We start from the raw sequence: 12876 nt of genomic DNA, 5'->3' as shown, positions 1-12876 counted from the left end.
GATCACATCCGGGACACGGAACAACCTCCGGTACATCAAAACACAAAAACCCTAATTACGATCATCACCGAACTTTAAGCGTGCGGACCCTACGGGTTCGAGAACTATGTAGACATGACTGAGACACGTCTCCGGTCAATAACCAATAGCGGAACCTGGATGCTTGGCTCCTACATATTCTACGAAGATCTTTATCGGTCAGACCGCATAACAATATACGTTGTTCCCTTTGTCATCGGTATGTTACTTGCCCGAGATTCGATCATCGGTATCTCAATACCTAGTTCAATCTCGTTACCGGCAAGTCTCTTTACTCGTTCCGTAATACATCATCCCGCAACTAACTTATTAGTTGCAATGCTTGTAAGGCTTGAGTGATGTGTATTATCGAGAGGGCCCAGAGATACCTCCCCGACAATCAGAGTGACAAATCCTAATCTCGAAATACGCCAACCCAACAAATACCTTCATAGACACCTGTAGAGCACCTTTATAATCACCCAGTTACGTTGTGACGTTTGGTAGCACACAAAGTGTTCCTCCAGTAAACGGGAGTTGCATAATCTCATAGTCATAGGAACATATATAAGTTATGAAGAAAGCAATAGCAACAATCTAAATGATCAAGTGCTAAGCTAATGGAATGGGTCAAGTCAATCACATCATTCTCCTAATGATGTGATCCCGTTTATCAAATGACAACTCATGTCTATGGTTAGGAAACTTAACCATCTTTGATCAACGAGCTAGTCAAGTAGAGGCATACTAGTGACACTCTGTTTGTCTATGTATTCACACATGTATTATGTTTCCAGTTAATACAATTCTAGCATGAATAATAAACATTTATCATGAAATAAGGAAATAAATAATAACTTTATTATTGCCTCTAGGGCATATTTCCTTCAGGCACACACAAAGTATTCCTACAGTATCCGGGAGTTGCACAATCTCATGGTCTAAGGAAAATATACTTGACATTAGAAAAGCTTTCGCAGATGAACTACACGATCTTGCGCTATGCTTATGATTGGGTCTTGTCCATCACATCATTCTCCTAATGATGTGATCCCGTTATCAATGACATCCAATATCCATGGTCATGAAACCATGACCATCTATTGATCAACGAGCTAGTCAACTAGAGGCTTACTAGGGACATGTTGTGGTCTATGTATTCACACATGTATTACGGTTTCCAGTAAATACAATTATAGCATGAACAATAGACAATTATCATGAACAAGGAAATACAATAATAACCATTTTATTATTGCCTCTAGGGCATATTTCCAACAGTCTCCCACTTGCACTAGAGTCAATAATGTAGTTCACATCACTATGTGATTGTAATGAATCCAACACCCATAGGGTTTGTTCATATCTTGCTTGTGAGAGAGGTTTATTAGTCAATGGGTCTGAACCTTTCAGATCCATGTGTGCTTTGCAAATCTCTATGTCATCTTGTAGATGCAGCTACCATGTGCTACTTTGAGCTATTCCAAATAACTGCTCTACTATACGAATCCGGTTTACTACTCAGAGTCATCCGGATTAGTGTCGAAGTTTGTATCGACGTAACCCTTTACAACGAACTCTTTTACCACCTCCATAATCAAGAAAATTCCTTAGTCCACTAGTTACTAAGGATAAGTTCGACCGCTGTCATGTGATTCATTCCTGGATCACTCTTGTACCCCTTGACTGACTCATGGCAAGGCACACTTTAGGCGTGGTACACAGCACAGCATACCATAGAGCCTACGTCTAAAGCATAGGGGACGACCTTCGTCCTTTCTCTCTTTTCTGCCGTGGTCAGGTCTTGAGTCTTACTCAATATTCACACCTTGTAACACAGCTAAGAACTCCTTCGCTGATCTATTTTGAACTCCTTCAAAATCTTGTCACGGTATGTATTCATTTGAAAGTACTATTAAGCGTTTTTGATCTATCCTTATAGATCTTGATGCTCAATGTTCAAGTAGCTTAATCCAGGTTTTCCATTGAAAAACACTTTTCAAATAACCCTGCATGCTTTCCAGAGATTCTACATCATTTCTGATCAACAATATGTTAACAACATATACTCATCAAAAATTCTATAGTGCTCCCACTCACTTCTTTGAAAATACAAGTTTCTCATAAACTTCGTATAAACCCAAAATCTTTGATCATCTCATCAAAGCGTACATTCCAATTCCAAGATGCTTACTCCAGTCCTTAGAAGGATTGCTGGAGCTTTGCATACTTGTTAGCATCTTTCAGGATTGACAAAACCTTCTGGTTGTATCACATACAACCTTTCCTCAAGAAAATCGTCGAGGAAACAATGTTTTGACATCCTATCTGCAAGATTTCATAAATAATACAGTAACTGCTAACATAATTCCAACAGACTCTTAGCATCGCTATGAGTGAGAAAGTCTCATCGTAGTCAACTCCTTGAACTTGTCGGGAAACATCTTAACGGCAAGTCGAGCTTTCTTAATGGTGACACTTACCATCATTGTTTGTCTTCCTTTTAAAATCCATCTGCACCTAACCGCCTTACGACCATCAAGTAGTTCTTTCAAAGTCTATACTTTGTTTTATACATGGATCCTCTCTCGGATTTTATGGCCTCGAGCCATTCGTCGGAATCCGGGCCCACCATCGCTTCTCCATAGCTCATAGGTTCATTGTTGTCTAGCAACATGACTTCCAAGACAGGATTACGTGCCACTCTGAAGTAGTACACATCCTTGTCGACCTATGAGGTTTGGTAGTGACTTGATCCGAAGTTTCATGATCACTATCATAACCTTCCACTTCAATTGGTGTAGGTGCCACAGGAACAACTTCCTGTGCCCTGCTACACACTAGTTGAAGTGACGGTTCAATAACCTCATCAAGTCTCCACCATCCCCCCACTCAATTCTTTCAAGAGAAACTTTTCCTCGAGAAAGGACCTATTTCTAGAAACAATCACTTTTGCTTCCGGATCTGAAATGGGAGGTATACCCAACTATTTTGGGTATTCTATGAAGATGCATTTATCCGCTTTGGGTTCGAGCTTATTAGCCTGAAACTTTTTCACATAAGAGTTGCAGCCCCAAACTTTTAAGAAACGAAAGCTTAGGTTTCTCTAAACCATAGTTCATACGGTGTCGTCTCAACGGAATTGTGTGGTGCCCTATTTAAAGTGAATGCGGTTGTCTCTAATGCCTAACCCATAAACAATAGTGGTAATTCGATAAGAGACATCATGGTATGCACCATATCCAATAGGGTGTAGTTACGATGTTCGGACACACCATCACACTATGGTGTTCCAGGCGGTATTAGTTGTGAAACAATTTCCACAATGTCTTAATTATGTGACAAACTCGTAACTCAGATATTCATCTCTATGATCATATCATAGACATTTTATCATCTTGTCACGACGATCTTAAACTTCACTCTGAAATTACTTGAACCTTTCAATAATTTAGACTTGTGTTTCATCAAGTAAATATACTCAACATTTACTCAAATCATCTGTGAAGTAAGAACATAACGATATCCACTACGCGCCTCAACACTCATTGGACTGCACACATCAAAATATATTACTTCCAACAAGTTGCTTTCTTTTCCCATCTTACTGAAAACGAGGTCTTTCAGTCATCTTGCCCATGTGGTATGATTTGCATGTCTCAAGTGATTCAAAATCAAGTGAGTCCAAACGATCCATCTGTATGGAGTTTCTTCATGCATGTCTACCAATAGACATGGTTCACATGTCTCAATATTTTCAAAAATGAGTGAGTCCAAAGATCCATCAACATGGAGCTTCTTCATGCGTTTTATACCAACATGACTCAAATGGCAGTGCCACAAGTATGTGGTACTATCATTACTATCTTATATCTTTTGGCATGAACATGTGTATCACTACGATCGAGATTCAATAAACCATTCATTTTAGGAGCAAGACCATTGAAGGTATTATTCAAATAAACAGGGTAACCATTATTCTCCTTAAATGAATAATCGTATGGCGATAAACATAATCCAATCATGTCTATGCTCAACGCAAACACCAAATAACAATTATTTCGGTTTAACACCAATCCTGATGGTAGAGGGAGCGTGCGATGTTTGATCACATCAACCTTGGAAACACTTCCAACATATTGTCATCTCACCTTTAGCTAGTCTCCGTAGCCTTTTGTTTTGAGTTAGTAACACTTAGCAACTGAATCGGTATTTATTACCCTGGTGCTACTAGGAGTACTAGTAAAGTACACAATAATATAATGTATATTCAAAATACTTCTGTCGACCTTGCCAGCCTTCTCATCTACCAAGTATCTAGGGTAGTTCTGCTTCAGTGACCGTTCCCCTCATTACAGAAGCACTTAGTCTCGGGTTTGGGTTCAACCTTGGGTTTCTTCACTAGAGCAACAACTGATTTGCCGTTTCATGAACTATCCCTTCTTTCCCTTGCCCTTCTTGAAACTAGTGGTTTAACCATAAACAATTGATGCTCCTACTCGATTTCTACTTTCGTGGTGTCAGACATCGCGAGTTTCTCAAGGATCATTGTTGGAGTAATGGGCCACGGGTAGGCCAACCCGGGTCCCAGAACCTTTCAAGACATCGGGGCAGGCTGCGCCCCTCAACACCCCAGCACAAAGAGCCGCCTCCTGAGGAGTCGACGGCAAGACGGCCGACTGCCCGCTCACGGCCGAGTCCCAGGGACGACTTCCAGAGAAGCCGGCTTTGGGGAGTCGGCCTGCGACTCCAACAAACCCCATGACCTCATCAAAGGGGACGAGGCAGGGGTGTGGCTACAGTGAAGCCCACCCCCGCCCCTCACCAAGGGCAGGCATGGCCACAACACGTCGTACCCCGGAAGATCTCCATGCGGCGTGGCACTTTTGCCATGCCGGCCCTGACATCAGCACCGCAGGGCCGAATCCTGCACCGATGATGGCTTGTCTGTACGGCTTGGAGGCAGCAGGCCCCACCAGTCAGTGAGACCTCGGGAGACGGCAGGAGAACCAACAATCGGAACCGTCGGGAGTCGGCCGAGCCCTCCCCCGGGTCCCACGCGCCATTAATCAAGATGTGATGGGGAGAGGCAACAGTGATCGCCCGCCAGGCGGCGGGGGCTGTTGCCACGACCTCATGATCAAGCCCGCGTCATCAGAAGCACGACTACAGTAAGCAGCAGCCGGCAAGACCCGCCAGCGGCGGACGCGGGATGTCGGCTCCGTACCCGGTCAGTCGGCGGGGCCCGCCAGTCGGCGGGCCCCAGCGGTCGGCAGAGAAGACGGAGGCCAGAGACACTGACGGCTGGGCCCCTGGGGGGTAGGCCTATATAAACCCCCAGGGCACCCATGCAAAGGGTTGGAACCCATTAGCTCTAGACCAGATCATATAGAAGGGAGAGAGCTAGCCTTGCCCTCTCCTACCACCAGAAAACTGCTCAAGGAGCAAAAGTGTAAACACTTTGCCATAGTGATCATGCGGAGACCCCGCAGAGCAGCAGTAGGGGTATTATCTCCCCGGAGAGCCCGGAAGCTGGGTAAGATTCGCCAGCGTGCATGTCTTCGCCTCATCCCATTTCCAGGCACCGGCGATATTCTACTCGCCCCCACCATGATAAGCCATCCGTTGGCATATGTCGCACCAAACCCCCAACATTTGGCGCCCACCGTGGGGCCTAGTGCACCGCCGTCCGGAGATCTGTTCTGGATGGGAACTCTTTTCCTCCCTGGCGAGCGCAGCCAGCCAGGCACGTCAGATGGAGTTTGCGCCGACGCGCTAAGCGGCGTCGAGATCGCCTGTGCAGTCAGCTCCTTGGCCGAACTCGTCGGCGAGGCCCGCCTCTCCGACGAACCTGCATCCAACGCAGGCACGGGCGGCCCCGAGAACCTCCTCGCGGGCCTCCTCGATCAACTCCACGTTTCCAACGAGCCTGCCATAGACTTGGAGTCCGTAGGCTCCACCGACCCGATGCTGGTCGACTCCGACACCGCGTCGCTCGACGCTTTCCCCACCAATGTGGTGGTCTACGACGAACCTCTCCCCCACGCAGAGAGCGACGGAAGCACCATCACTGAGGTGCTAGTCATCAGTCATGACGAGCTCCCTAGTGGAGGAGCGCCCGACTCACTTGGCACGGCGCTACAAGACCTAACTGCGCCCATTCTGGAAGACGCTGACGCAGAGACGTTGGAGGTGTGAAGAAGCTGGCCAGCATGAGGCGCTTGTCAGAAGCCTACCAGCGGGAGATGGATCGCGCTGTCGGCGGCTCGCCGGCCCCGGCGGGGCCTAGCTGCCTTGGCGCGGTCCGACAGCGCGGCGTAGCCATCGCCAACCTGTTTGGGGCAAGCCGCCCTGTGTACGCTACACCAGCGGAGAACATCCGAGCCGCCCAGGCAGCGGCGGACGAGCTGGACAATTTCGAGGGAGAAGAATGCCGCCTCATGATGGACCGAGTCCAGCGGCTTCTCGACGCGGCCGCCGCGCAGAACGAGGCCGGCTGCCGCGCGGAGGCGCCTCAACGGCCCAACGACGACCTTCACCGAGATCAAGGCGCGACGTCTCGGACGCCGACTGGCGGCGGCTGAGGAAGAAGAGACAAGGAGCCGACTGTCAGCCACAGTCGGACTCGCATTACCATAGAGCGCGACCGAGACGGCCGCCCAAAGGCAGTGGAACAACGGGACGACTGTCCGCCTCCCCCTCCCCGCAGGGAGAGGCTAGTCTCCCCGCTGCCTGTTGACCATCCGACTCTCGGTGACCGCCTTGGCCGCCGAGAGGGAGTTGGAGAGAACAACGCCCGCCATCGGATCGACCGACTCCACCAATCCTTAGCGCTGGAAGAAGAAGATGAGTTGGGTCCGCCTTGTTTCGGGCCCCGCATTCGGGACGAGCCCTTTCCCAGAGGGTTCACGCTCCCAAGAGACAGGCCCAAGTATACTCCACGGCTGTCCACTACTCCGTGAAGTCGGAAGACTGGCTAGTCGACTACTCCACGGCTGTCAGCATAGTAAAAGGCAACAAGCGTGTCACCGTAAAGTACGTTCCGCTCATGCTCCAGGGCACGGCCCGGACATGGCTGAACAGCCTAAAGCCCCGCAGCATCAACAGCTGGGTCAACTTCACCAAAGCGTTCGTCCGCAACTTCACCAGCACGTACAAGCGTCCTCCCAAGCCTCGTCAGCTCTCCTTGTGTGTGCAAGGCCCCGACGAGTCGACTCGCGATTACCTCACGCGTTGGTCCGAGCTCCGGAACTCCTGCGAGGGCGTGCACGAGGTGCAAGCCATCGAGTACTTCATGGCCGGGTGCAGAGAAGGCACCCTCCTCAAGCAAAAGTTCCTTTGTGATGAGCCAGAAACCCTCGACGAGCTGCTGATCATAGCAGACAAGTACGCCACAGCCGACTCCTCCATGAAGGCGGAGATTCAAATCAGCACAACTGGCAAAGTGGCTCCTCAAGCTCCAAGAACTCCGGCGGCAGACGCCGGCCGGCGACAACAGCAGGGCGACAACAAGCGCAAGGCCCCACAGCCGGCTTCCAGCAGCCGGCAGGTCGCGACTGTTGAAGCCCAGCAGCCAGAAGAGCAGCCCCCGCCCAAGTGATAGAAAGGTGGCATGCCAAACTGGTAGCCGGCCTTCTCCTATGAGCGGACCTTGGATGGACCTTGCAAGTTCCACAGCGGTGCAAAGCCGTCGAATCACACTACCCGGAAGTGCCATTGGCTCACCAGGATCGCCAAGGGAGACGGCCTCCTGCCTCCCCCGCCCGCTGGGCAGCCGCCTCCGCCTCTGCCCCAGCAGCCGGCTGTCAGGCCAGTCGGCGCGGTACAAGACGAATACCCCGAAGAGCATGGATCCTATGTGGTGTTCACCAGTGTGGCTGATGATGGACGCAGCAGGCGGGTGCACGACAAGAGGTGAATGCAGTAGCGTCGGAGACGCCAGAGTTCATGCATTGGTCTGAGAAGCCCATCAGCTGGAGCAGGGCTGGCCACCCAAAAGTGATGCCGAGTCCGGGCTCCTATGCCTTGGTCCTGGACGCCACCTTTGCTACGGACAGACGAGCCACACATTTCTCGCGAGTTTTGATAGACGGGGGCAGCAACATCAATATCCTGTACAAGGACACCATGGAGAAGTTAGGAATCAAGCAAAGACAGCTTTAGAACAGCCGAACTGTGTTCCATGGCATTGTTCCTGGGCTTTCCTGCTCGCCAATCGGCAAGATCCTGATGGACGTCCTCTTTGGGGACAAAGATCACTTCCGTAGAGAGTCCGTTTGGTTTGAGGTGGTGGATCTTGAGAGCCCATACCATGCGCTGCTTGGCCGACCTGCCTTGGCCAAGTTCATGGCAGTCCCCCACTACGCCTACCTCAAGATGAAGATGTCCAGTTCTAGGGGAATTCTGACCATGGCTGGCGACTACCGAAAGTCGTCTGCTTGCGCAGCAGAGAGCAGTCGGTTGGCAGAGTCCCTGGTAATCGCGGCTGAGAAGTGGCTCCTTGAGTGAGTTGTGGCGATGGCCGACAAGCAGCCTGAGGTATCGCCCAACCCAAAGGAGTCGGAGGCTAAGGGTTCGTTCAAGCCGACCAAAGAGACAAAGAAGATACCCTTGGACCCGGAGCACCCAGAGAGGTACGCCGTCGTAGGTGCAAACCTCGACAGCAAATAGGAGGGCGAGCTTGTCGATTTCCTCCGTGAGAATCGGGACATCTTCGCATGGTCCCCCAAAGACATGCCAGGTGTACCGACGGAATTCGCCGAGAACAAGTTACATGTCCGATCTGATGCAAAGCCGGTCAGACAGCCCCTGCGCCGCTTATCAAAAGAGAAGAGAAGAGTTGTCGGAGAAGAGATAGCCCGACTCCTAGCAGCCGGCTTCATTATGGAAGTGTTCTTTCCAGAATGGCTAGCAAATCCGGTCCTGGTACTAAAGAAGAACAAGCATTGGCGAATGTGTATCGACTACACGAGCCTCAACAAGGCCTGCCCCAAGGACCCATTTGCTTTACCAAGAATCGATCAGGTGATAGACTCCGCAGCCGGATGCGAGCTATTGAGTTTTTTGGATGCATACTCAGGATATCACCAGATCAAGCTAAACCCGGCTGACAGACTGAAAACTGCTTTCATCACGCCGTTTGGAGCCTTCTGCTACCTCACCATGACGTTCGGCTTAAGGAACACCGGTGCCACCTTTCAGCGTTGCATGCAGAAGTGCCTCCTCAAGCAGCTCGGCAGGAACGCCCATGTTTACGTGGACGACGTGGTGGTGAAGACGGAAAAGCATGGAACACTGCTGGAAGACCTCAAGGAGACTTTTGAGAACCTGCTCCGGTTCCAGATCAAGCTCAACCCCGAGAAGTGCGTCTTCGGAGTACCAGCCGGCCAGCTCCTAGGTTTCCTGGTCTCTGAACGCGGCATAGAATGCAACCCAGTAAAAATCAAGGCCATTGAGAGAATGGAGGTACCCAGCCGACTGCTGGATGTGCAGAAGTTCACCGGCTGCTTAGCGTCCATTAGCCGATTCATCAGTCGGCTGGGCGAGAAAGCTCTCCCTTATACCAACTCATGAAGAAGACCACTTTTTTCGAGTGGAACCATAAGTCGAACGAAGCTTTTCACCAGTTGAAGAAGATGCTGACTACTCCACCCGTCCTGGCGGCTCCGACTCCCAAGGAACCTATGCTCCTGTACATTGCCGCCACCAGCCAAGTAGTCAGCACAGTCATTGTAGTGGAGCGCAAGGAGGAAGGCAAGGCGCTGCCTGTCCAGAGATCGGTATATTACCTGAGCGAGGTACTGTCGACCTCCAAGCAGAACTACCCCCACTACCAGAAGATGTGCTATGGCGTACACTTTCCTGCCAAGAAATTGAGGCCTTACTTTCAAGAGCATCCAATCACGGTGGTCTGCACGGCCCCACTTGCCGAGATCATTGGTAGCCGAGATGCTTCTGGCCGAGTAGCCAAGTGGGCCATAGAGCTGGCTCCCTACACCATCCACTACCAGCCCTGCACCGCTATCAAGTCACAAGCACTGGCCGACTTCCTCGTCGACTGGGCCGAGACCCAGTACCTACCTCCAGCACCTGATTCCACCCATTGGCGGATGCATTTCGATGGCTCCAAGATGCGCACTGGCTTGGGAGCCGGCGTCGTCCTCACCTCTCCCAAAGGTGACAAGCTCAAATATGCGCTGCAAATCCACTTTGCCGCCTCCAATAACGTCGCCGAGTACGAGGCGCTCATTCACGGGCTCCGGCTTGCCAAAGAGCTTGGCATCCGCCAGATCTTGTGTTATGGCGACTCGGACTTAGTTGTCCAGCAATCATCTAGCGACTGGGACGCGAAAGATGCAAACATGGCGAGCTACCGTTTCCTCATGCAGCAACTCAGCGGGTATTTCGAAGGGTGCGAGTTCCTCCATGTGCCAAGAAACGACAACGACCAAGCAGATGCCTTGGCACGAATAGGCTCTACCCGCCAAGCAATACCATCTGGCATCGCCCTTCAACGCCTCCTTAAGCCGTCTATCAAGCCTTCACCAGAATCAAACTCCATTTTTGTGCCGGCTCCTCCCGAAGACGGCGGATCCGACTCCAGAGCTCCGGCAGTCGGAACGAGGATTTTGGCGGAAGACCCAAAAGCTGCTGTAGGATCGAAAGTATGTCTAGAGGGGGGGGGGTGATTAGACTACTTGACCAAAAAAAAACTTAATCTTTTCCCAATTTTAGTTCTTGGCAGATTTTAGCTATTGTAGGACAAGTCAAGCAATCATCACTTAATTCAAGCAAGCATGCAAAGAGTATATTGGCAGCGGAAAGTAAAGCATGCAACTTGCAAGAATGTAAAGGGAAGGGTTTGGAGAATTCAAACGCAATTGGAGACATGGATGTTTTTCCCGTGGTTCGGATAGGTGGTGCTATCCTACATCCACGTTGATGGAGACTTCAACCCACGAAGGGTAACGGTTGCGCGAGTCCACGGAGGGCTCCACCCACAAAGGGTAACGGTTGCGCGAGTCCACGGAGGGATCCACCCACGAAGGGTCCACGAAGAAGCAACCACCCACAAAGGGTCCACGAAGAAGCAACCTTGTCTATCCCACCATGGCCATCGCCCACGAAGGACTTGCCTCACTAGCGGTAGATCTTCACAAAGTAGGCGATCTCCTTTCCCTTACAAACTCCTTGGTTCAACTCCACAATCTTGTCGGAGGCTCCCAAGTGACACCTAGCCAATCTAGGAGACACCACTCTCCAAGAAGTAACAAATGGTGTGTAGGTAATGAACTCCTTGCTCTTGTGCTTCAAATGATAGTCTCCCCAACACTCAACTCTCTCTCATAGGATTTGGATTTTGTGGAAAGAAGATTTGAGTGGAAAGCAACTTGGGGAAGGCTAGAGATCAAGATTCATATGGTAGGAGTGGAATATCTTGATCTTAACACATGAGTAGGTGGTTCTCTCTCAGAACATATGAGTTGGAATTGTGTATGTGTTCCGATGGCTCTCTCCACGAATGAAGAGGAGGTGGAGGGGTATATATAGCCTCCACACAAAATCCAACCATTACACACAGTTTTCCAATCTCGGTGGGACCGAATCAACAAACTCGGTTGGACCGAAAAGGTAAACCTAGTGACCGTTAGAGATTTTCGGTGGGACTGACATGCAACTCGGTAGGACCGATATGGTTAGGGTTTGGGCATAACGTAATCTTGGTGAGACCGATTACACAAACTCGGTGAGACCGATTTTGGTAATTAGCTAACCAGAGAGTTGGTCAGGCAAACTCGGTGGGACCGATTTGCTCTTTCGGTGAGACCGAAAAGTTACAAAAAGGAAACACTAAATTTACATTGCAATCTCGGTGGGACCGATTCGCTCTTTCGGTGAGACCGAAAAGTTACGAAAGGGAAACAGAGAGTTTGCAATCCCATCTCGGTGAGACCGAGATCCCTATCGGTAGAACCGATTTGCTAGGGTTTGGTAGTGGCTTATGACAAATGAGAGTTGGTGGCGCCGGATAGAAAGAATCGGTAGGACCGAGTTTGGCTTAGGGTTTAGGTCATATGTGGATATGGGAAAGTAGTTGAGGGTTTTGGAGCATATCACTAAGCACATGAAGCAAGAGGCTCATTAAGAAACACCTCATCCCTCCTTGATAGTATTGGCTTTTCCTAAAGACTCAATGTGATCTTGGATCACTAAAATATAAAATGAAGAGTCTTGAGCTTTTGAGCTTGAGCCAATCCTTTGTCCTTAGCATTTTGAGGGTTCCACTTTCACATCCATGCCATGCCAATCATTGAGCTTTCCTGAAATAATCATCTTGGAATAGCATTAGCTCAATGAGCTATATGTTGTTATGAATTACCAAAACCACCTAGGGATAGTTGCACTTTCAATCTCCCCCTTTTTGGTAATTGATGACAACATATAGATCAAAGCTTCGACAAATGATAATAAGCATGAAATATATCGTCGCTTTGAGAAGTATGTGACAAGTAAGAGCTCCCCCTAAATTTGTGCATATTTAAAATTTGCTTTGGACTGCAAATGCACAAGGAGTTAGAGTCATGGGTTACTCTTCCATGTCACATACATCTTGGTGGAGCGCTTAAAATGATAAGAATTAAATACATGCACTCATCACCAAGAATAGTGAATGATCACATAAGATAGATAAGATAATAGCATTAAGCAAACAAAGTTCAAAAAACCACCAAATAAAGCAAGAGAGAAAAAAACACTCTCTCTCTCGAAGCCTATGATCTATACATTTTCTCCCCCTTTTGGCAACAAGTTACCAAAAAGTTCCTAGAAAATGCATAGTGCTAGATCGACGCTCAGGCT

The sequence above is a fragment of the Triticum dicoccoides genome, chromosome 5A (assembly GCF_002162155.2).
Source record: "Triticum dicoccoides isolate Atlit2015 ecotype Zavitan chromosome 5A, WEW_v2.0, whole genome shotgun sequence".
Taxonomy (NCBI): Eukaryota; Viridiplantae; Streptophyta; class Magnoliopsida; order Poales; family Poaceae; genus Triticum; species Triticum dicoccoides.
The sequence above is the reverse complement of the archived record's forward strand: the minus strand, read 5'-3'. Positions refer to the sequence as shown.